Source organism: Dermacentor albipictus, chromosome 7, assembly GCF_038994185.2.
Source record: "Dermacentor albipictus isolate Rhodes 1998 colony chromosome 7, USDA_Dalb.pri_finalv2, whole genome shotgun sequence".
NCBI classification, from domain to species: Eukaryota; Metazoa; Arthropoda; class Arachnida; order Ixodida; family Ixodidae; genus Dermacentor; species Dermacentor albipictus.
The window spans coordinates 108,169,381-108,192,331 of NC_091827.1; the positions used below are offsets into that span (position 1 = coordinate 108,169,381).

Genomic DNA, 22,951 nt, shown 5'->3' on the forward strand with positions numbered 1-22,951 from the left:
TCTAGAATGCGCCGCTTGTAGCAAACAATACATAGGTGAGACCGGACAACAAATCAATACAAGACTCAATGGTCACCGCGCGGACACAAAACACAATTTACCCAAAGCAGTAGCCAGCCACTTTAATGAACATGGACATATGTTTGACAAAGCAAGGCTCTATATACTACAAACAAATTTCCGTTCCCCTCGCGAAAGGAAGTACACGGAATCATACCTCATACACAAGTTTAATTGCCTACACCCGACAGGAATTAATTTGGCACGCGGCAACTTAGAATCTTTAAAAGCTGTAACTTAAATCTGAAACTCTCATATCATCAACCAATACACAAAACACATTAGGCCACCAGCCAACTTTAATTCTTAACCTCACCTACTCTTTCATTTCGGAGGAAAAAAAGGGAGAGGGGGAGAGAGGAAGAGGAGAAAAAGAAAAAAAAATTTCCTGCCTACTACTCAATTTAATGTACTCTTTCAGGATTTTACGTCTATACCAAGTGTACGATCCCCTTCTTCCATGTACACTTGCCCGCGCCCGCTTCTGCACGCGTCGCCCTCCTGTTTGCTATAACGATTTCGCCCCCCCCTTCCCCCTTACCCCCTTTTTTAGTCTTTTTTTTTTGAAACCCCCTCGACAACACATTCCGAAGTCAATATGCCTTTTTCGGCGCCTCAACCATCGCCTTCTGGATGCCGCCGTAACGACACCTACGTTAAGCGCGTGGGGCAGTGCCCCTTGAAAGACCATGCCGCTGCCTTTCAGTCACCCCACACATTGCACCGCAGACTCCCCGTCGCCACCTTAACTATTTCAAAATTACTCGACCTATTGCTTGACCGGCCGTTCTAATGCCTCAAAAACATGCCCCAACGACTCCCCCGGATTACCTCCTAACCTTTCGCATCCCCAACACGCTCCCAAGCCCCCGTATTTCTTAAAGATTTCATTTTTCTCTTTCTTTTTCTTTCACCCCCCCCCCCCCCTTTGTTGTGTCTTGGTACGGCCCTGGCACCCCCCTGCTTTTTTTTCCCTTCTTTTCCCCTTTTTTCTGCTTCTATTTCTTTTCTTTCCTCCCCGCGTGCCCACTCTCACGCTCTTGTCCCTTCGTCTTGAGAATGAGGCTCACAGACGTCGGACGACAGCGCCTGTTCCCTCTTGTAATCTCTCTCTTTAAAACCAGCCGCCAGCGACAACACCCGCACGTGACGTCACTGCACTAACCCTTTAAAACTAACACGCCGAGGATGACGAAGCCGCCTTTGACGAAGATAGGTCCACTTATCGAAACGTTGGCCAGCCTGTCTGAGGTACTTCAACCCTGTTTAAAAAAGTTTATACCACAGTGTGCCATTCCATCTGCCAGCCCCTTTCTTGTTTTTAGTCTCTGGCTTAGTACGGGTGCATGTGCTGTGGCTTTCTTTTAGTCTGTTTAAAAGGTAGTTTTCCTTTTGAGTGTTTCAGTTGCGAGGAAATCACAAATATATTTTCATTTCAGCAACCTTTGTGACATTACAGAATTTCTTCACATATTGCAACCAAGCCTATTTTTTAAACACATGCATTTCTTTCAGCATGAAAAAAACATCTTAGATGAAACAAGGCGAAAATGGCTGCTGATGCATTTGTTCGATATATTCCATCTGAGAGGGGTGAAAAGTAATAAAATGTTCTGCTTTCATAATTTTTCTACCATGTGTACAAAATTTCTTAATAGCAATGAAGCAAATTCACTTTTTGCATTAGCCTATTACAGAAACAAAAATGATGAACAGCTTTTAAGGGGCCCTCAGAGGAGCCCAGTCCGTGCGTGTCTTCTTTTCAAGTGCAGCCGTCGCTGCACATGGCTGTGAGTACAGCTGAGCACATCTGCAGCCTGCGCACCCTGTTCTATAGGTGAACTGCTGCGTGGGGAAAGAGTGGACGTGCTCATATGGCGTGGTACTATGTGCACAGTCTTCCCACGTGTTTAGTACTGGAGGTTGCATAATCTGTAGTTTCGGAGATGCATTGAAGTGAGAGACAGAGAAAGCGTTCGCCTCCACTGCCAGCAGTTTTCATGATGGTGTCGTCCCACTGCATGTGGCAGTATCAAAGAGTAAGACTGGGAGTCGGCCTAGTAGGAACAAATTCATCCTAAAACTTATTCTGCGCAAACAAACAGGGACGAAGAATAGAAGGATGTAGCTTCCAAGATTTCAGTGATTCCGTATGTCCACGGCCTTCCACAGAGACTTTAAAAGGTGGCTGGTAGTTATGCAGTAAAAGTGGTATTTTCGGCGAAAAACAAAATAGGTAGTGTGTGCTCTAGGGTTAAAAATAAGTTCGAAAGAAAGGATGATGCAAAGAAAGAATGTAGTGTTAAACATCCACGCAAGAACCAATTTGTTGATTGCACGATGAACGTTGTTTATCAGATCCCTATGACGTGTGGTCATGTGTACGTAGGGCCGACTGCGAGATGCATTAACACGAGGTTAAGGGAACATTTGTCCAGTCTGATAGGTCGCCCTAGCACGCATTTGGCAATGCATTGCCTAGAACATGATTGCTCCCCCTGTCTTAGTAGCACCAACATTTTGTATAGGACTAGGAATCAAACCGCGAGGGAAATTGTGGAAGCAAACTGGATTGAAAAACAAAAAGAAAAATGCATCAGTCATCCATCGGTTTCATTGTTGGATAAAGAAAATTCACTTCTATCATCACATCTTCAACGCATTTTATCGTAAGTAGATGTTTCATGCACCTTGCTGTTCTTATGTTGACCGGGTGGCTTTGGTCCACGTCTTTGTTTTTTATCACAAGTGGTATATGTACTGTAGATGTACTCTCTTGACATGATCGCGCAGATCTGTGTGTATTATATGCGCTATAGGCGTGCTCTGTTTGCCTAGATCGCGCAGATCTGTGGGTATATAAGTAGGTGGTTCTTCAAAAATAAAACCAGTTGTTAGAAAGCGCTCGTCCTTGTGTTTCTTCTATTCTTCGTCCCTATTTGCGCACACTAAGTTTTAAGATGAGTATCAAAGAGAACAGAGTGGATGCAAAAGCAAGGCTAGGTTTGCTTCATAATAGTTATGCGAAGGTATCGTTGACACTCCGTGAAATCATATCTTTGGTTGCAGACTTACAAATTCAAATTTTTTTTTTCTCATTCAGATTTGATTTTTCTGACTGCGGCCCTTTTCGTGGGAAAACAATGCATTTGCAAATGTACTCATTTGACTAAAAGGTGGAATCACAGTACAACAAACCAAATTGCTTACTTTAGTGGATTCGTTATGTTGGGGTTCCTTTGTACATGCCTCCAGAAAAAGCCGACCAGCGTCTGCTCACACTCCGCCGTGCCCGCCCGTGTAGAAATAAACTTAATTTTGGTTGGCCACGATGCTTGCCGGTGTAGCTGTCGTGTGTCCACCCATTCACATTTTGTTAGCGACCCGAAAACCTCAAAGAACAGCTGTATTTTCCTTATGTGCATTCACTAATCAAATAAGTATGCGTTTGCTAGGATCCTCATAACATTGAGTTAGCTGGTATGCTTGAAAATGTTCAAAGTATGGCAGTTAGATTTGTTATAGGAAGTCATACTAAAAGGCTTTGTATTACTGATAGTAAGAGTAAGCTTCAGTGGCAGGATTTAAAAGACTAGCAAATCACTTCAGTTAAAGTTATTTCACATTATATACTGTTCCAAATATGTAGAGATAGAGAAATTCATATGAGGCAAATCATCATACCTCACAAGAGAGAGATTAGACTAAACAGGTTTATGAATTTCATTTTACTTATAGGTGATGCCTCACACTGTTTCTTTCTTGGACCAAAGTGACTGCAAGGTTTTTCCGCCTGCAAATGTTTGCATAGTTTTCAAAGATAATTCCCTCCCTGCTTTGTGTGCTTGATTTGAATGTAAGTTACATTACACAGAATGTATACCCCCCCTGCAATGCCAGGACAGGCGAAGCAGGTACTAAATGAATAACCACAAAAAGATTTTGGAGCTAGCAAAAATGGCATGTGCAATGAAGATATGGGTAGATGTCCCGTTGGTGGTGCTGTGAAACAAGAAATTGTGATATCAAGAGACTGAGCAAAATAACTAAATGTGTGCTTGCCAAACTATAGCTGTCATTTGCACCTTAATTGTGACTTAGCTTCCAAAAGAAGTGTTCTTTGTTTTGTCTTGTTCTTTTTCTGTTAAATGTACTTTTTCTTTGTTTACTTTTGTTTAGGTTTTTGTAGCTATATCATGTGCACACGCGACCAATAATGCCGTCTGGAAGTTAGTGGTGGCTGGCATTTCTCACTGCCTGTCGTTTGTTCAATGTGTGTACTAAAGTCAATAGAGCACCAACCAGTATAAACCAGTGTGTTGAATTTGTTTTCTTGTTTTAGTATGAATGATCTGACTGGTTATGTGCCCAAATAAACAATTAGATTATGAAAACAAAGTTCATCAGAACATGTCATTCATCTTACTTATAGTTACGCTATTTCAACTGCAGAACCCACATGTTCAGGCATGTAGATTTAAGTAGAACAAGTCTTTTTGCGATTCTTAGTTCTGAACAGGTAATAGCAGTGCTAAGGACACAAAGTGAGTCCACAAAGATAAATGGCATCGTGCACTGTGCACTGACTAATAATTGATGTGTTTTTCCAACAGACAAGCAAATAAATATCCAGTAACGCCTTGTCAAAGGCGCGAAAGCACACAAAGAGGCAGGGGGTGGTCATATACAAATGTGCCGTGGTTGTAGGTTTGTTAACAAGCACGCCACTTTCCTGTAACTTCGAAAAATAGGTGCTGTGCTGATGCATTCGTCTTTTTTTTCTTGTTGTTTTTGTTATTTTGTGCGATTTTGTTAGTTTCTGGGTTAATGGTTGCTGCTTTCGCTAACAAGTTGCACTTGTGAAATTCGGGCTGTCATCTGCACTGTTTACAGTGTATGTGCCCTAATGGTCACATTCTAGTGGTGCTTAATCGTGAAGGCTCATTCAAATATAGATTTGTCTGCTCTACATATGCTTTTCTTCATGCCAAAGGAATAAGATATACTATGTTTGTGTCAGAAGGAAAGAAACTAAGATTGGTGTCTATTATTGCACATAAATCTACGCTTAGTTGCGTTAACATTTTCGCATAATTTCAGCAACCTATTTGGGGCATTTCTTTAACATTCACGCTCTGTCTTATGAAAGTGAAAGTGAAAGTTTATTTTCTTTTCAATGAAAAGAGGGCGCCAAGACAAAAGGCAAGAGCCTGACAAGGTCCCGGTAACCCGTAAAACAGCTGGCATTGTGCATAAGCACTTCACAACAAAATACACAATGAATTTCTCAAGCATTGTAAAAGCATGAAGCAGCAAGTGAATATGCACAAAATTTGTACAAGGACAGAATAGATTGAATACACAACTTATCGTATTAGGGGTGTAAAGACACAACATCTTTTTTATACAAACATAAAAATATCAGTCCTAAAACAAAGAAACAATATCACAGGTAGCAAAAAGATACAAATAAATAGAACAAAAGGTAGCGAAATAAATACAAATAAATACAAAGTATGTCGACTTAATAATTGTATCATTCCGTTTGTTCCAATACGTGTTTCTTAATTGTAGATTTAAAGCATTTTTGTAGAAGGTAATACTCAGTTTCAAAGGGGAAGTTATTTATTACCGTGGGAATCTGGTAGCTTAGTGTTTGCTTGCCATAATTGGTGCGTGTGATAGGAACAAGCTTACGTTTCGTCCGAAATGCATAACGGCTTTTGGAATTATCTGGGCATGAAAAGAACAATATATGATGATGGATGTACTAAAGTAGACAGAAGTTGTATACTTCTTTTACTTTAAGGATGCCATATTTCTGAAATAGCGGTAACGTAGGTAAATCTGAAGGTCTGCCATGAAACCCTTCAATGGCACGTATAGCGCGTTTCTGAATTGAAATTAGTCTGAGGTAATTGCTGCGCGTCGTAGTTCCCCATAGAAGGATGCAGTAAGATAACCTTGAGTACAGAAGTGCGTAATACATGGATATCTTTAACCAGGGTGGCAACAAATGAGATATCTTATACAAACCGCCGACTGTTTTACTTAAATCAGACATTAATTTGGTGATATGAAAATTCAAAGAAAGATTCTCATTGAACCAAACACCAAGAAATTTCTGGTTTGAAACACGTTTTAATTCAGTATGTTCGTAGCAAATTTTCAGAGTGATACTTTCTACTGTATTAATAGGCTGAAAAATTATGCAGTTAGTCTTTGATAAATTGAGGCTTAGCCGATTCGTCAATAACCAGTTATGTAACTTTCCTAAACATTCATTTGCCGTAGCCTCCATTTGGGACAAGGAGTGGGATGAAAAAAAATACATTCGTATCATCAGCGTACATGACCAGATTAGGCGATTCGGATATGTTAGCGATATCATTTATGTATACTAAAAACAATAATGGTCCTAATATAGATCCTTGAGGAACACCAAGCTGAATTGCCAATTTCTCTGAGGGTATGCCATTAACTTGAACATACTGTAGTCTGTTATTTAAATAGTTCTTTAGCAATTCAGATGCAATACCACGTATGCCATAACTGTTGAGCTTGCGTAGCAGGGTGTTGTGACGAACGCAATCGAATGCCTTTCGGAAATCTAAGAAAAGACCAAGAGTGAACTGTTTCATTTCGATATTCTTAATAATTTTTTTCTTTTACTGTTAAAAGCGCCTGCTCTGTTGATTTGTTTTTCAGAAATCCATGATGCGAGGAAGTAATAACACTGAACTTATGGAAAAAATTCTCGAGACGAGTATTAATGACACCTTCAAAAACTTTTGATAAGACGGGTAGAACAGAAATGGGTCTATAATTCGATATGTCATTTTTTCCCCACTTTTGTAAACTGGACATACACGTGCTATCTTCAGCTGATCTGGGTACACTCCGCTGTCTAACATACGATTTGCGATGTAACACAAGACATCATATATTAAAGAAGATACATGCTTCAAAGGTACCGCTAGTATGCCATCATGCCTTGGTGAAACGTGATTTTTTACCTTATGTAATAATGAAGCGATTTCGTGAGTAGTAGTTGGCATAAGCGCAAGAGAGTTTTGTAAGGGAGTGATTAGATTAGAAAGTGCGTCTGGTACTGATGACGTACATACAGAATCTGCTACAATAATGAAAAAAATCGTTGAAAGTGGTTGCGAGATCTGAGCCTGTAAGTTCGCCATTGACTGTCATAATAGTAAAGGGCGGGTCCAGATTACATTTATTACATTTATCCACTTAGGTGTAAGGAATAAAGGCAAAAAAGCAAAGCATTGCAGTGGATTTAACCTAATGCTCTTGATTCTTGTTACCTTCTTGGCAGCTTTCTTTTTGGAAAAGCATATGTACAAAAGCATGTTTTGACCAAATAGGCTGCTGTTTACGAGGCTTTGCAAGCACCACTATAACATGACAAAAACAATGTGTGGCCATTTGGTTGTTCAAATTCTGGTGTAATGACACCACAAAAAGTAAACGAAGAAAGATATGTATGCAAAAGACACCAGCACCGGATCTCACTTCAAGCTTTAAAATAAGGAAGCAGGCAATGTTTAATAAAAGGTGGAGACATGATGTGATAATACCTGTTAAAAGAAATTCTTTATGCAGTGCAACTAATGGATCAGCGATACATTTGTCCTTTTTAGATGTTGCAAGCCACAATTACCTTTCATGTTGTCAGGTTGTAATACCTGGCTACAACGCAAGTTTTGTGGAACACAGGACTGCAGTCACATTCTTTGGAGTATCTAACATTGTGTGAGGGAGGGTTGTTTCACACAGATGACTCATACTCCCTCAATCTCCCTCATTTCGCATTAATAGAGCATCCCGTCTGTCCGATGTAGGCACAGCCTTATGATGGCAGCAGACTACACAACGCTTGCAGCCGAGCTCACTAGATGCATAATGTTTGTGCTTCAAGCCACAACCAACCTTTTCCTTTTTTTGGCTTCTGCCTTTTGTTACAGCACAAAACTGTCCTAGCAAGGGCCTGAGGAAACAATGATTTGTGCAACTAAATTAGGCATGAATATGGAATACTATAATGAATGAGATGATGAAGTAAAAAAGTGGTTGCAGTTGTTTCGTATGTATTTGTAATTTTCATGGGTAATTGTGTAGCTGGTCCTTACGGGCAAAATTATTTTTTCTGTATGAAACATGTGGAGAGATTTGCTCTGATGAGAAAAAAAGACTGAAGCCAGGAAAACAAATCAATTTGTTGTGTGCAGCACAATTTGCAGGCGGTGCACTGTGCAACGGAGGTTATGTACACTCTGCCATTCCCATCCAGTCATGCTTGCATTGCATAGACACACACTGTAATAATTTGAGATTGAGGCAAATGAAGTTTGTGTGCAACAACTCATCCGCACAATGTGATCCAGTGCGAGATAGATTGGTTCGTTCCTGTGTTCTTCAAAACTCGTAGCCAGAAATTATGAGCACACGTACATAAGATAATTAAGCTTTGGAAGATTAGCACGAATAGGACAAATGCATCAGTCATTCTCAGTTACATTGCACGAAGAACTTGTTTTTGAAATTATGACGTCACTTCGTGTCACTACGTGCTGTATGTGATGTATGTTTTCTTATTAAAGCCAGAGTTGAGGTTAGGCGCTTGTACCCTGCATGTCTTTGTCTTCGTTTGCTTCTGTGGTGCCATTACACCAGAATAAATCCATGAAAGGAGCTGCCAGTCCATGCAGTTATGCTGCATTGGGCTCAGTACGGCTGGCAGCCTGAATGTGACGAGTTCGAAGTTGCAGTAAGAACTTCAGAAGGGCAGAATTTTGTGTCAGTTGGGGATGCATATTACAGTATGGTGAAGCAATAGATGGAACAGTGTGAGGCGAGACAGGTGGGAAAGTGCTACGGACAGCTGTGAAAGTTTACTGGAAAGTTTCACTGCAGCAGGATAATGCATGCATTATCCTAGTGCAGCAAAATTTGCCAATTTTCATAGTTGTCAGTAACACTTGCCCATGTACATTACACTTCACCGTACACTAATAGCAGTAAACACACCAACCAACTGACCAGAGCAATAATCAAAGCTCACAGAATTACCAAATTGTAGGAGAAATGTTTCAGTGTAACACATGTTTTGGTAACTGACAAGTAAGTCTGCGAACCGATGATCAGGTGTATTTTTCATGCACATACATTATTTTGTAGAACTGCTTCCTGCTTTGGTTTTTTTATGGGTTTTAGGAAGAATTTAAAGTACGTAACTCTTTGTCTGTTCTAAAATTAAATCTGTTGTCTGCCAGCACTATGTGTCATTACTGTATAAGCCCTTACTTTGCAGTGTCCTTCGCACTGTTCCCAACTAAATATGAATAACCAAATAACAATTTTTTTAATTTTCAGATTATGAAGAGAATACTCTTAATATGTATTTCATTAGAAAAAGTTTCTCAATTTTAGGAAGAAGTCCGGCTGGCCCCAAGCCTGGTGTGAAATGAAGAAATGGCACTCCACATCAATTCATGTTTACTTGTCGTCATAGCCAGTCTGTTAGCTTAAGTTTTGGTTCTTCCTATTGAATTCCCAAAAAAGGTACCCACTCTCATTCATTGAAAAGAAATTTTTGCACTTAAGGACGCAGCCATGCACAAAGCCATTGAGCTCAATAATATCTTTATTTTTGAAAGAAAGTGCAACTCCTGCGTGGAGCAATAGGTTGAATAAGGCGAGGGTAAATGAAACAATGGCGACATTAGTCATCAACAGTTGTGCAACAAAGGAAGTCTCATGCTGGAGCCAACATCTTTGCAAGAGAACCAAATTGCTCCAGCCTGAGACATTCATTGTTAAACCTGGCAAGTCTCCTTGTCGAAATATTCCCTCTAGCCTGAGACCTACATCCATTCCACCACCCTCGATCAACAATACACCTATACACTTGACAACCCATGGCAAGGTAACAAATTCCCATTCAAAGAGAAGGTAGTGTGCACCCTGGAAGGTAGCATGAACAGTATTTTATTTACTTAATGAAATGCAGGTTTGCTATCCAATTACTTTATTTTGATCCCCATTTTATAATTGGACAGCATGGTTCCTCAGGGAGAATAATAATTCGAAGCTCACACAATTTTGCTCCTTTATGTCCGTTCAATCCGTCCTCGTTGCTACACTATCAGCCTGTCTGCAATTGCACTGCAGTGTTTTGAGTATGCATCCCACTTAAAGAATAGTTAGGCTTCTACCTCAGAATGTCTGCTACTGCGTTGCAGCATGAATTTTATGTCTAGGTGGTGACTGTGATGCCATGTGCTTCTTAAATAAAACCAATATAATATTTGAAGTGCAATTAAATGCAATCTCAAGTGACCTCAGCTGGGGGATGACACAATTGAAGGCCAATGTGATAAGGAGGATTTGATTCCTGAAAGCAAGGCACCTAAACGTGAGAAAGCATGACTAATTTCGTCTAAAGACGCTGCTATTAGATATGATCAGGCAAGGTACTTGTTCGTGGCTGCATTTGCAACATGTTACATTGCTGGCTTTATATATTGCACTAGGTACAGTGAAATGTTGCTGCTTGCACACTATTCAACTAAACATGGTAGCCACGCCAAAGTGTCCATGCAGAACACAACTCATCCCCTATTATGGTCTACAGTGGAATCTCGGTAAACGAAAATCGCTTAAGCACTGCTTAAACAGGACGCCATCCTGGTAGTTGGTTGGCTCTCTGGAAAGTCTCTCAGTAAATAGAACGCCTGGTAAATGGAACCAATTTCCCTGGCCCCTTGAGGCTCCATTTAAAGAGCGCCCACGGTAAAAATATAGGGGGGATCCTGTTTGGAAGTTTCGCAAATCTAGTCGTAAACAAAACCGCATTTCAGTGGGAGCGAAATGCAAAAGCACCTGTGTACTTAGAGTTAGGTGCATTTTAAAAACCTCAGGTTGTCCAAATTAATCCGGGGTTACTAGCTACGGCATGTCTCATAATCAGAAGGTGCGTTCTGATTCGTAAAATACGATAATTTTTAATAGCTTGCTCTGAAATACAGCCCAATAACTACACTAGATTATGTAGCTTTTTTGTGTGCTGAGTCCCAATTTCTTAATTTAGTACTTTGACATTTATCATATTTGTGTGCTAGTCCATGCAAAATGCCACTGATCGGCCTCAATATACAAGCGACTGTTGATTTGGAATGGCTTATTCAAGCAACTTAAACTTACAGCACAAACACCTAAGACGGACCACAAAAGGAAGACACGACACACACTGGCGCTAACTCCTTTATTTCTTCGTCGTCGATGCAATATAAACCATAGGCCACACAACCGCGCAGGCACTCAGATTACATTACAGAGATCTGCCAAATTATCACGTACGCAAACGTAGGAATTCAAATTCAGATGGCTGCAGGGATAAAGATATCTCACTCATGCAATTATCGCCTTGCCTTTTTATGTGCTAGGCCTCTAAGGCAAGCCACGCATGCTCATTCTTGCTTTTACCAAGAATTGACGTCCCATGAAGTCGTGTCTCACAACTGTTGCAAGGGTTTATATGCGCACCAAGGTGCGCTCCTCTATCTACATTTTCGTTTACTTTTGCGCATGTTCCCCGAGTCGCTCATTGACGCAATGCCCTATATAGCCAAGCTATGTCTTCCCACATGAGAGTGGAATTGTATAAACCACGCCAACAGCGCGCGACACATATGAAGCAACATGCCGAATTTGGCATCCTCCTCTGCTCTCTCCGCAGAAGCGGAAGCATAGCTTTAAAAGCTTGTTCGGCGCAGGAAATGCCAAAGGAACACTATGCCTGCAAGCAACTTTCTTGAGTTTATAAATGACCTTATGTGTTTTAGGGACCATGCAGGGAACATCTGCAAAAAGTAAACAAAAATGTATATAGAGGAGTGCACCTTGTTGCGCATATAAACCCTTGCAACAGTTGTGAGACATGACTTGATGGGATGTCGATTCTTGGCAAAAGCGAGAATGAGCATGCACGACTTGCGTTAGAAGCCTACCACATAAAAAGTCAAGGTGATAATTGCATCAATGACTTATCTTTGTCCCTGCACCCATCTGAATTTGACTTGCTACGTTTGCATATGTGATATTTTGGTAGATCTCTGTAATGTAATCTGTGCACCTGTGCGGTTGTGTGGCCTAGGGTTTATATGTGCATCGACGATGAAGAAATAAAGAAGCCAGTTAGCGCCAGTATGTGTCGTGTCTGCCTTTAGTGGTCTGTCTTAGGTGCTTGCGCTCTAAGTTTAAGTTCAGAATTATGTACCAACTAGGCTCAAATGAAGTTTTACCGTTAGTCAAGCAAGCTCAGTATGTAGTCTGTGCAAAAGTGTGGAGTGTCAGTACAAAGTAACAATTCAAACACATGGCTCTGTAGTTACAGTTCAGTATGAAACGAGGTAAGATTTGTTAGCATTTCTATCATTTACTAATTTCATTGTGTTAGGACATGTTGAATACGAGTAACTGGCATGCTTACAATGTACATTGTACTTTTTTAAAATCCAGAAAATTGTTTTACTGGGGCAGAAATGTGCTTTCTTTTGGGCCCCGAAGTAAACATATTATGTTTCTTACATTTAATGTCTAATAAATTTTTTTCACTGTCAGTGTGTGTCTGGTGCATTTTTCCTTTCAGCAAGTAGCAACTGCTCTCGAAGGCGTTTGCTGGCCTCGGAGGCACTGCCCATAACTAGCATTTTCGCTAGGACGACTGTATAAAAGCTTTGCAAAAAGGGCTCTGTGATCAGCTAAAGGAAAAAAAATGAAGACGTGCGGTAACGGGTTCATTCGCCATTGGACCACGTGTGCGCGTGACTTGGTGGATTCAGGGGTGGCCCTGTGCCGTCCATTGGACCACGTGTGGTGAGCCCGCGGTGAAGTGCTTCGTGGCGGTACGCCGCGCCTATGCAGCAGCAGACGGAATACCGCAGGCCAGTGTCGGACGCTGGCGTTCGCTCCGAGCAGGTGCGACGCCTGCTCGGGTGGCAGCTCACGGACGGCTGAGTTCCCTTGAGCCTTGATCGCCGGCGTTCAACATTTCGGCCTGCGGTGTTCCGTCTGGTGCTGCGTAAGCGCCTAACCCACGCCACCAAGCGTTTGCCCACGTGCTAGCCGCACCTACACTAAAATGTCTTTAATTCCTTCACAAAACTCCCATTCTACCTCCCAGTCAAATGGGGGTGAAGTGAGCGTATTACGGTACCCCTGTTGTGTGCCCAAATAATGCCCACGTCAATGGGAGTTTTATCGTACGCCCTTGCAATGGGAGCAAAAAGATGTACAAAAGGGCATGCGCTAAAGGACAAGCAAAAAATGCCCATCTGTGTGTTTTTTTGTTTACAGTGCAGGGTTCGGTCACAGACAGCGGATGGAAGCATCCATAACTTTCCAGAAACTTCGGATAGATGCAGGCGTGTCCTGCGCTGTGCGATTACGTTTGTCAGGCGGTGAAACGTGTCACCCGATAAAGGCAAATAGGTACACGTGTCACTATGATAGAACGTGGGTGCAATGAAAGGTCCTATAGAATCGCAATATTTCACCACGCAACCGTGCACACGGCTAGACATGATCGGAGGAGGTGCACACACAAAGTGTTTTCCCCTGCTAAAACATAAGTGGAAGCGTGACTCTTACTTATTGTGCTTAGTATGCAGTACATGACATCAATAGGAGGCCACATTAACGGAGACGTGAAAGTGACTTCCTAATACTTGTATTACGGTGTCAGTACGGTCTGCAGGATATTGAGAAATAAATACTGAAAGGGGCACCAAGAACGATATTGACCCAACTATTTACTGTAATTAGATGCATGTTTAACCGGGTTTGTCGCATGCATCAATTATTATCCATTGACGTTCTGTGCATCGGCAAGAGTAATTAGCGGACCCAAGACTGTCCTTAGCAGTTTGTACCTTCTTCATATGCGCTTCCTGCTCTTTGCAGTCCAAGAAAATATACACCATAGAATTACTGCTAAGACCTATGTTTATGCGAGGGATAATGAGTTTAGATGTAGATTTTTCTTTTTACTAATGAAATATGTCTACTCACAGATTTAATGAGCAAAACGAGAACAAGGTGAAAGCGTCAGCCAACGTTAGATATCACAAGTGTACTTGTCTTTTTCAGCTTGTCGAAACGCTGGCTCCCACTTTTACCTTCCTCTCGTCTCGCACATCCTCTTGGATTTCCATTTCCCACATTCCCCATGTTTTCCCTACTCGCAATTTGGCAACACCAGCAGCAATCCGTACAATTATTTTCGGCTACCATGCATTGAGTACGGTTTTGTGTCCGTTTCCCTCTCGGGTGGCGTAGTAAACAGGTAGCAACCATTTCTTTTTTTTTAAACATCCTATTAGCCCATAAAATTTCACATTTGTCTTTGTCGTAAGCAAATGGCACACTAAAAATTGAAGCAGTCAGGACAAAGTTAGCATTCTAATGTTCTACAATATACCCCTATATACATACGGTAACTTACCAGTGGTTGAAACACCTAAAGAGATGTGGAAATAAACGTGCTGCTTGTATGTCGAATTCAAACAGTCTCTTTCTGGAAACGCAATTGCCTTGGCTGCATTGGCACGGGATTTTACTTTTGTTTGTAATGACGGAACCTGCGAAAAATGCTTCGCAGAGAGGTATCTGAGGCAGCTGTGGAACAGCTGTCCCCGGGGGCCGGCCTCATTTTTTCTCTTTGGCTCCATGGTGCTGAACTCTAGGCTGACTGTCGGACGAGGTGCACTACGTGTGCCTGAAAAATAATAAGCCTAGGAGCATGTCCTTTTTTTGTATAGCTCATGTATAGCTGAAGTAGCTTTTTATGCGAAGCATATTACGAGAGCTCAACCCAGCTCCTCAGGCGCGGCGGTGTCGCCTTGAAACCACGTGACACCGTGACGTCACGACAGAGGAGAAGTGGCTTTGGCTCAACTCTTGCAAGACGGGCTGGGTGGGAATCGAACCAGGGTCTCCGGAGTGTGGGACGGAGACGCTACCACTGAGCCACGAGTACGATGCTTCAAAGCGGTACAAAAGCGCCTCTAGTGAATGCGGTGTTGCCTTAGAAACGAGCTGTTTCTAAGGCGTGCGTCTCTTGCTCAGGCGCACATTTCGTTGCCGCGCCGAACGCTGCTTTGCTCGGCGCTCACCGCGTCCAATGCGGGGCGCGTAGTCGCTGCCCTGTAGCCCATTGTCTTACACCCCTTGGCGGGTCGACGGGAACGCTGTCGCGTTCCACTCTTGAAGGCGAAGCAGTAATGCATGAGTTGTTTCTTCATCTAGCCGAACCAAATATAGCCAAGCAACAGCAGTTCACCAGGCTAAACAGTGGTCCAACAACTAAAATAAAGGCTAGTATGCTTCGCATCCTGGGCTTAACCTTACCTAAGCCACAGCCATTTTTTTTTGTAAGGCCGCTCATGACAAAATATAGTGTTGACAAATACGATGTCTCAACGCTCAGCATGAATGCTCCTGCCGAGATATCTTCCCAATGTAAAAAAGTATTCTTGCACCGTGGTGCATGTCATGCCACAGCTGGCCATAGTCATTTATTCATGTAATTTATTTTTAATCCTGGGCGCTATAACGTAAAGCTATTCCGAAGATTTCATTTTGACATGCAACAATTAATATCCGTTGACGTTCTGTGCATTCTCAAGAGTATTTTGTGGATGCAAGACTATCCTTTGCAGTTCTAATTCTGCAATCAGCCGTCTGCGATTAGTCCCAAAAATTTTTGACCACCCCCACTTCGCCTGTATTCACACGACGTCACGAAAATCGCGATAGCACCCTGGCTACTGGCACTTACCGGGGAGCATGGGCTTTTTGCGTATAATAAACCTTTCTGCGTGAACGTGTAACGTTTTCGAGCACCCTCGGCACGCTTGCGACTTCGCTCTGCCAACTCTTCCTTGGCGGAGCAGGAAAACCTGGGGCGCACATGAAGAGACGGCGTGCCTGATGGGAGTTCGTGAGAACTTTCATGTCGGCTTCAAGTCAGGATGCACGTTGTATGGCCAGAGTGGCCCCGAGTATTTCGCTGCGCACCACCAAGGAGCTTTGCAGTGAGCCTGTCGTGACGAGGGTCCCTCCAATGACGATCCTGTAGTTTCCTGAATGCGTCGAGCATAGATCGTCTTTATGCTTAAAGTTGAGGACAGCGGCCTAATTACTGCTCAATGTTTTCCTCGCATCCGCAGGCATTCCCTGCAGGACTGTCACCCCTTCCAATTAGGGCCGAATAAGCTTTCGTGACAGCAATTTCCAACCTCAACCGACACAAGATACGGTCCGCGTCAGTACAGTCCAGGTGGCACCCCGAGTGGCAACGACAACTTTAGTCTGTGCTACGCAGTGCCCCTCGTATGTGCGCTATTTCACTCAGCTAACGAGAGTATCCCAGCTATAATGCGAAGCTGTCTCACAGAATCGGTCCTTGCGACAGGAATTGGGGCACCGCGACCTTTACTGTTTGACGTCTGAGTTACCTTATCTGCGTCATCATTTCCAATGATTCAGCAATGGTCTGGTACCCTGTGGAAAGAGATATATCTGAAATATCCACTGAAATCAGATATTTGAAGTGATCGAAACAGCCCATCATTTTGCACATCAGCTGACCGTGAGTTCCACGCAAGAATAACAACTTTACACATTGTAAGAGCGGCATTCAGCCGCAGAAAACTTCCCATTTTCCAGGACTCTCTGTATTTGCTGCACGAAGCGCACCGTGGAGAGCCGTGAGCTCTGCACCTGTAGACGTAGTGATATTAGAAATCTTCAACGGTTGACTTTTACCTATTGTTCGTATAACTACAGTGCCACCGTAACTGGTTGAGGCAGTTAAGCCGTCAGTATAAACGTGTGTGCAATTGCTGTACTTCTCGTACTAGGGGACTAAAGTAAGTTGGTTGATTCCATCTGGCTGTAGGTCCGACTTTTACTGAAAATTTGGGATTCGGAGGTGTATTTGAGTATGGCTCACACACCACGCAGGAATTGACGGTCTTGCCGCAGGTGCGTAACCGTGCCTAATAGGGGAACCGTGATGATGTTGTTAAAATAATGTAACCTTGAGCGACTGCAATAACTCTGCGGTCGAAGAAGGCATATCTTAAGGCTTTGGGCTTGACACTCTTGGATTGTATTGAGGTTGCTTTTGGAGGTGTTGGGGATGACCGCAAGGTGGTACCGCAGGAATCCAATAAAAAAGACCCTGTACAAATGCTGTATAAAACTTTAGCATATATTGTATTGTAACAGTGCTCAAGAAGCCACAACCCACCACGGTGCACTAACGAGGCGTGCGCCGCATAAGCGGAATTTCGTCTGGCATGTCCCCACAATTCCTATCACAATACTAACGAAAATCAGGCGAATGTCAAATGCAGTTTCACTAAGAATCGTTTGCGCTACGAAATCGCAAATGGCAGACGAAGCTTAAGCGACATGGTTTTCTAATATTGGTGGAGCATTACAAAACCCATAGAGGTTTAATCAAACTGGTAGAGCCTATCGCATGTAACCAAAGCTGGCTTTTTGCGATCGTGTTCGTCAATGGCAATTTGCCTCAAGCCAGACCGAAGATTTATAGAAGAAAGGTCCCTCACGCAACGCACATTCGAGTGTAATGTCTATTTGTGGCAAAGGGTATTCGCCCCCATTGTTTTGAGTATTGTTGAGGTAACAGTAGCCGATACAGAATGGCCCAGAGTGGTCTATTTTCTCTAATGAAGCACAGTGGACGCCCAGGGACTCGCAATCGTTCAATTAAATCCGTACTCAACAGTTTGTCAATGACTTTTTGGCAGTGGTAGTTGCTACTATTGTGCAACACCTAAATTCTGCGCTTGTACTTACAGGAAGCATACCATCGAGTTGGCCGTCTTGGCTCTTGATTTGTCAAGTTTTCCAGTGCTGATTTCTGGACGCGGCAGGCGAGCTTGTTTGGACTGAGCACGTGCTACAAATTCATCGATGGTCACAGCTGCGGCTGCGTGGATTACAGCTGCGATCTACCTCGAAGGGCATGTAAGGAAGCTTCAGCAGCGTCTCGGATTATTTGGCAGTGGCAGTTGCGGCAATTGTGCAGCGCCTAAACTCTGCGCTTGTACTTACAGGTTGGCTGTTTGCAACTTTGTTTTGCTGCTTCAACTTTGTTTAGCCGCAACCGCTGCCATTTTCTTGTCACTTTCATTTTCTTAAATATTCTTTTTGCTTGCCCACACATTTGTTACGTCATGCCAACGTGTCAAGAACTTGCCAAAAAATTGAACTACTGGAACAACATTTCAACAATAGCATGGAATTCCTAATGTTAGAAATGGGCTCTAAGATCAAACTGAAATTGAACGACTTTGCTCTCACTGAAAATGCCTCGCTTCGCGAAAGCATTGACTTTATAAGCAACTTGTTTGATAAGTTCAGAGCCAAGCAGAATGAATTGATGACTTCGAACAAGTCCTTATTGGCCCAAAATGAATTGCTTGTGAAACGGGTGGCTGATTTGGAGCAATATTCTAGGCTAAACAACATCGAAGGTAAAGGGATTCGTCTTACAAAGGGAGAGGACTGCCGAGCCATTCTGAAGCATATGGGCGACGTCATTGAGTGTCCTGTATCTGAAACTGACATTGAGACAGTTCATCGTGTTCCGTCCAAATCATTCGATCAACATTTATTTGCTCGCTTTGTTTCAGGAGACTAGAAAAATGAACTTGTAAAGAGAGCCCACAAGGCTCAGCGCCGTGTGAGCCACCTTGTGTTTTCTGGCACAAACGACACGGCTGTTTACGTGAACGACCATTTGACAATCAGTAATAAAATGCTGTTTGCCAAAGCACTTGCCCTGAAAACGGCAAAGAAATGGCAGTACCTCTGGAATGAAAACAGCCCGATAAAAGCTCGGAAAGCTTGCGACAGCAGGGTGTTCCGAATTTCAGCCGAGTCGGAAGAGTGCCTATTGTGCTGATTACACGTGCCTGGTCACGTTTTCATCGCTATGTCACTAACTTATTCTCGTGAACTTCGTTCTTTACTTCGTCACACAAATCCCTCACTGATTCATTTTAACGCACGCAGCCTATGAAAGAATCACACTGGGATAAATAATTCTTTATCTTCCCTTGATCACGATTTCTCTTTTTTTGTGTTTCCAAAACATGGCTTTCTAGCGATGATAGTAACATGTATGAGTTTCATTCGTACAGTCCTGAATACTGTCACCGTTAAAACAGTAGGTATGGTGGGGCTGCCATCTTTGTTTATCCGCGCATCAGTTACACTAACCGAAATGATTTAAACTTTCACATAGATTGCTGCGAAACGGTATGGGTGGAAACTAACGAGCCCATCGAGACATGCAGCACTAAAAGGTTTGTTCTCGGTTGTGTTTATAGGCCACCATGTTCTAACATTTCGGATTTCATCTACGCTCTTCATAACGTACTTAACAAACTGCTATCGGAAAATAAGAGTACAATGATTGTGGGAGATGTAAACATCAACTTGCTGGATGTTAATTCTAGCTTGTATAAAGCCTTCATTGACTGCTTCAGTGGCTACGGCCTTGGATGCCTCATTACATCGCCTAGAAGATGGCTTGGTGAGGGTTCTCATTCACTAATTGATCATGTTGTAACAAACCTCGACGTACCTATTTTGGCGGGCGTTGTTAACACCGACCTCACTGATCACTTTCCAATTTTTGCAATCTTCGAAACACGTTGGGCCAACATTGTCACCTCTTCACTGCAGTACTCGACACAGATAAATTAATTTCTGCCATTAGCTCCACTGATTGGTCAGATCTGCATTTTATTGAAGACCCTACAGAAGCTCTTAATTTCTTCTGCAATTTATTCACTAAAGCTATCAGTACTTGCTCTCGAACTGTGCGGTGAAAACATCGATTTAAACGCCCGAATAATCCTTGGACGTCTGATGGTTTGCTGAAGAGCTTGCGCAAAAAAGATCATTTGTATAAGAAGACTAAAAGACAACCATTTAAATGTTCTCTGAAAATCTGTACAAAACATACTGCAAAATTCTTAACAGGGCTCTCAGTGAAGCCAAAAGGCTTTACTATGAAACAGCGTTCTTGCAGAATAAAAACAACCCAAAAAAGCAATGGCAGTTGCTGAATGACTTTCTCAACAATGAGCCCCCTAAGTATGTCTCTAAAATTGTACGCGACAATCTTACTTTTTGTCAGCCTGTTCAGATAGCAAACGCTTTTTTTTGATGATTTCGCATTACCTGAGAGAACCAAACAAACAACTTTTCAGCCTAAAATATAACGCCTGAGCCATTCATTTTTCCTTCATCCTGTCAAGCCGCATGAAGCGCTTTCTATTACGCCTAATCTTCGTAGCAGAAGTCCAGGATTAGATGGTATTGCAGTGCGTCTCCTAAAGCTAGTCGCTGATGCCGATGCGAACGCCTGAGCGTAGTAATTAACCTGATCTTTAAATCTCGTGCATTTCCGCCATTGCTAAAGCGTGCAAAGGTTATTCAAGTTTTAAAAAAAGGCATCAAAGAATTTATTTAAAAGTACCGTCCAATTTCGATTCTTTCTTCCCTAAGTAAAATAATTCAAAAATTACTTTTGATCAGATTAGGCAAGTATTCGGAAAATTTCCATATAATTAAATCCTGCCAGTTCGGTTTTCGGTCTGGAAACTCCACCAACTCAGCTCTACTTTGCTTAACAAGACTAAGAATAGTCTTGACAATAGTGAATTCGTTGGTTCAGTTTTCTTAGACCTTAGTAAGGCATTTGATACTATAATTCACATAATTTTAATTCGTAAACTTGAAGCATATCGAATAACTGGCCCTGCCCTACCCTAAAAAGTAATTTGTCTGTTAGGGAATTTATTTTTTATGCGTGTGAAACTTTTCAAGTTCTAAAAAACTAAACGAAGGGGTACCACAAAGCTCAATACTGGGGCTTTGCTTTTTTGCGTTTACATTAATGATATGCCAGACGTCACTGACTTAAGTCACTCCGTTCTATATGCTGACAATACAACTATATCTATACCTGATAAGTGTATCTCTTGTTTAGTGATCAAACTGAATAAGATTATTGACCACCTAATGAATTGGTTCAATGACAACAATCTAGTCATTAATCCATCTAAAACGAAATTTTTAATATTCCATTCGCACCAAAAGTCACTAAACATTCCTCCTTCGTTAGCCTTAGGTAATCATTCTATTCCCATTAGCGACTCCGTTTCATTTCTAGGTGTTATCCTAGACAGCCATCTGAAGTTTCACTTGCACATCAATCACGTCAAGCTGAAGTGCGCTTTTGGTATTCGTGCGCTTATGAAGGCACGACACTATTTTTCTCCTGCTTTGCTTTCACACTACTTTGCGCTGATTCATTCACACATTAACTACGGATTAATCGTTTGGGTTAATACACATCTATGTTATTTGTCTTCAGTCCAGCATATACAAAATCGAGGAATCCGTTTCAACACCCACAGTTCACCGGGCTCTAAAGCTATCGGCCTGCTTGAGCAGTACAAAATTTTATGTATAAAAAGATCATTCAACTACAATTTAGCAATAATGTTTTATAAATTGCTTGATTTCAAGCTGACTTTTCAATATGTTCAAAGCAGCTTCCTTAGAAATATATACCCTACTAGGTTCGCTTCTAATTCCAATTTTTGTTACCATCAGTTCGCACTAACTATGGTAGAAAAACATCTACATTCGCTACCATTACTCTTTGGAATCGTTTTCCTGCTTCGCTTTAAATAGTACCTACATTTCAGCGTTTCAAAGCTTCTCTAGAAGATTTTCTGCTAACCTCTGATAATTTTTCCTAATAAATATTTGTGTTTTCATAGTCACCTAACTCATAAATATCACCCGTTCTTTTTTTTGCAGTGTTCACATTGCGTCACATTTTTTTTCTCTTTGTTCGTTCTTCTTTTTTTTGCCTTTAACGATCGTATTATTTTTGTCACTTCCGTTGTTATTCCTGTTACACTACATCGATTAGAGCATAGTTGGGTTTTTCTTCTTTTTTCTTTCGTTATCATTTGGTTTTCTTGCAACTAATATATTATTATGCTATCCACTGTTATGCTGCCAACAATTTTACAATTTTGTTGTAGTTACTGACCGAGGGTCCCGTTACCAGTTTGATTACTTTGGGACCCTCGTCTGTATATTATATTTATGTACCTATGTTTGCATATGAATAACCTTGAACTTCAGCTTCAACTTATGGTTGAAAGAGCACCTGCGCAAGGTAGATTTCCAGTTTCGATGCGGTAGTTTAAGGCCCAAACAATGAAACGTTCCTTTCCTTCGCGCGCTTCGTAACCTTACGTGAGGCCTCCTTACAGCGAAGGACCGATGGAGGAAGCAAGGGTACTCTGAAAGCTCCCCTCATCCGTCCTCACATAAGGAGCTGTTGCCGCATGCTTGGGTTCAAGATTATCTCTTAAAAGCTTTACACGAACACCATTATTCAATTTAAAAAATGTTGTAGCGCCGCACAATCTTTAAATTGAAGAGCTAATATAGAGAAGCGTGGACGCTTTCTTCTGGTTTTGTATACTAAACTTTAAAAAAGTAGCGCATTACAGTGCAAAACTTGATGTGCTCCAGCAACGCTGGCACGCCGGCGTCGTGCAACGCCTAGCAACGCTTCCATGCCGCACGCGTGACTGAAACGAACATGCCTGGCAAGACGCACCGTGCTCGCACTTCTGCGCAGGTGGGCGACAGCGCGCATGCGCAAGCAAACGTCACGTGGTTAAGCAATGAGGTGAAGTCACTGTCGCAAACTGGGAGCTCTGAGGTCAACGCGACA

General features: G+C 42.1%; 1 protein-coding gene across 1 annotated transcript in view; it reads right to left on the reverse strand.

Moving 5' to 3' along the window:
• The window catches only part of LOC135903504 (cytochrome P450 2C20-like), a 135,357-nt gene extending 120,700 nt beyond the window's left edge, over positions 1-14,657 (reverse strand). Inside the window, exon 1 of the mRNA XM_065433819.2 lies at positions 14,585-14,657. The gene's annotated coding sequence lies outside the window, so the exon portion shown is untranslated. The remainder of the gene's footprint in view (positions 1-14,584) is intronic.
• Between the last annotated feature and the right edge of the window lie 8,294 nt (positions 14,658-22,951).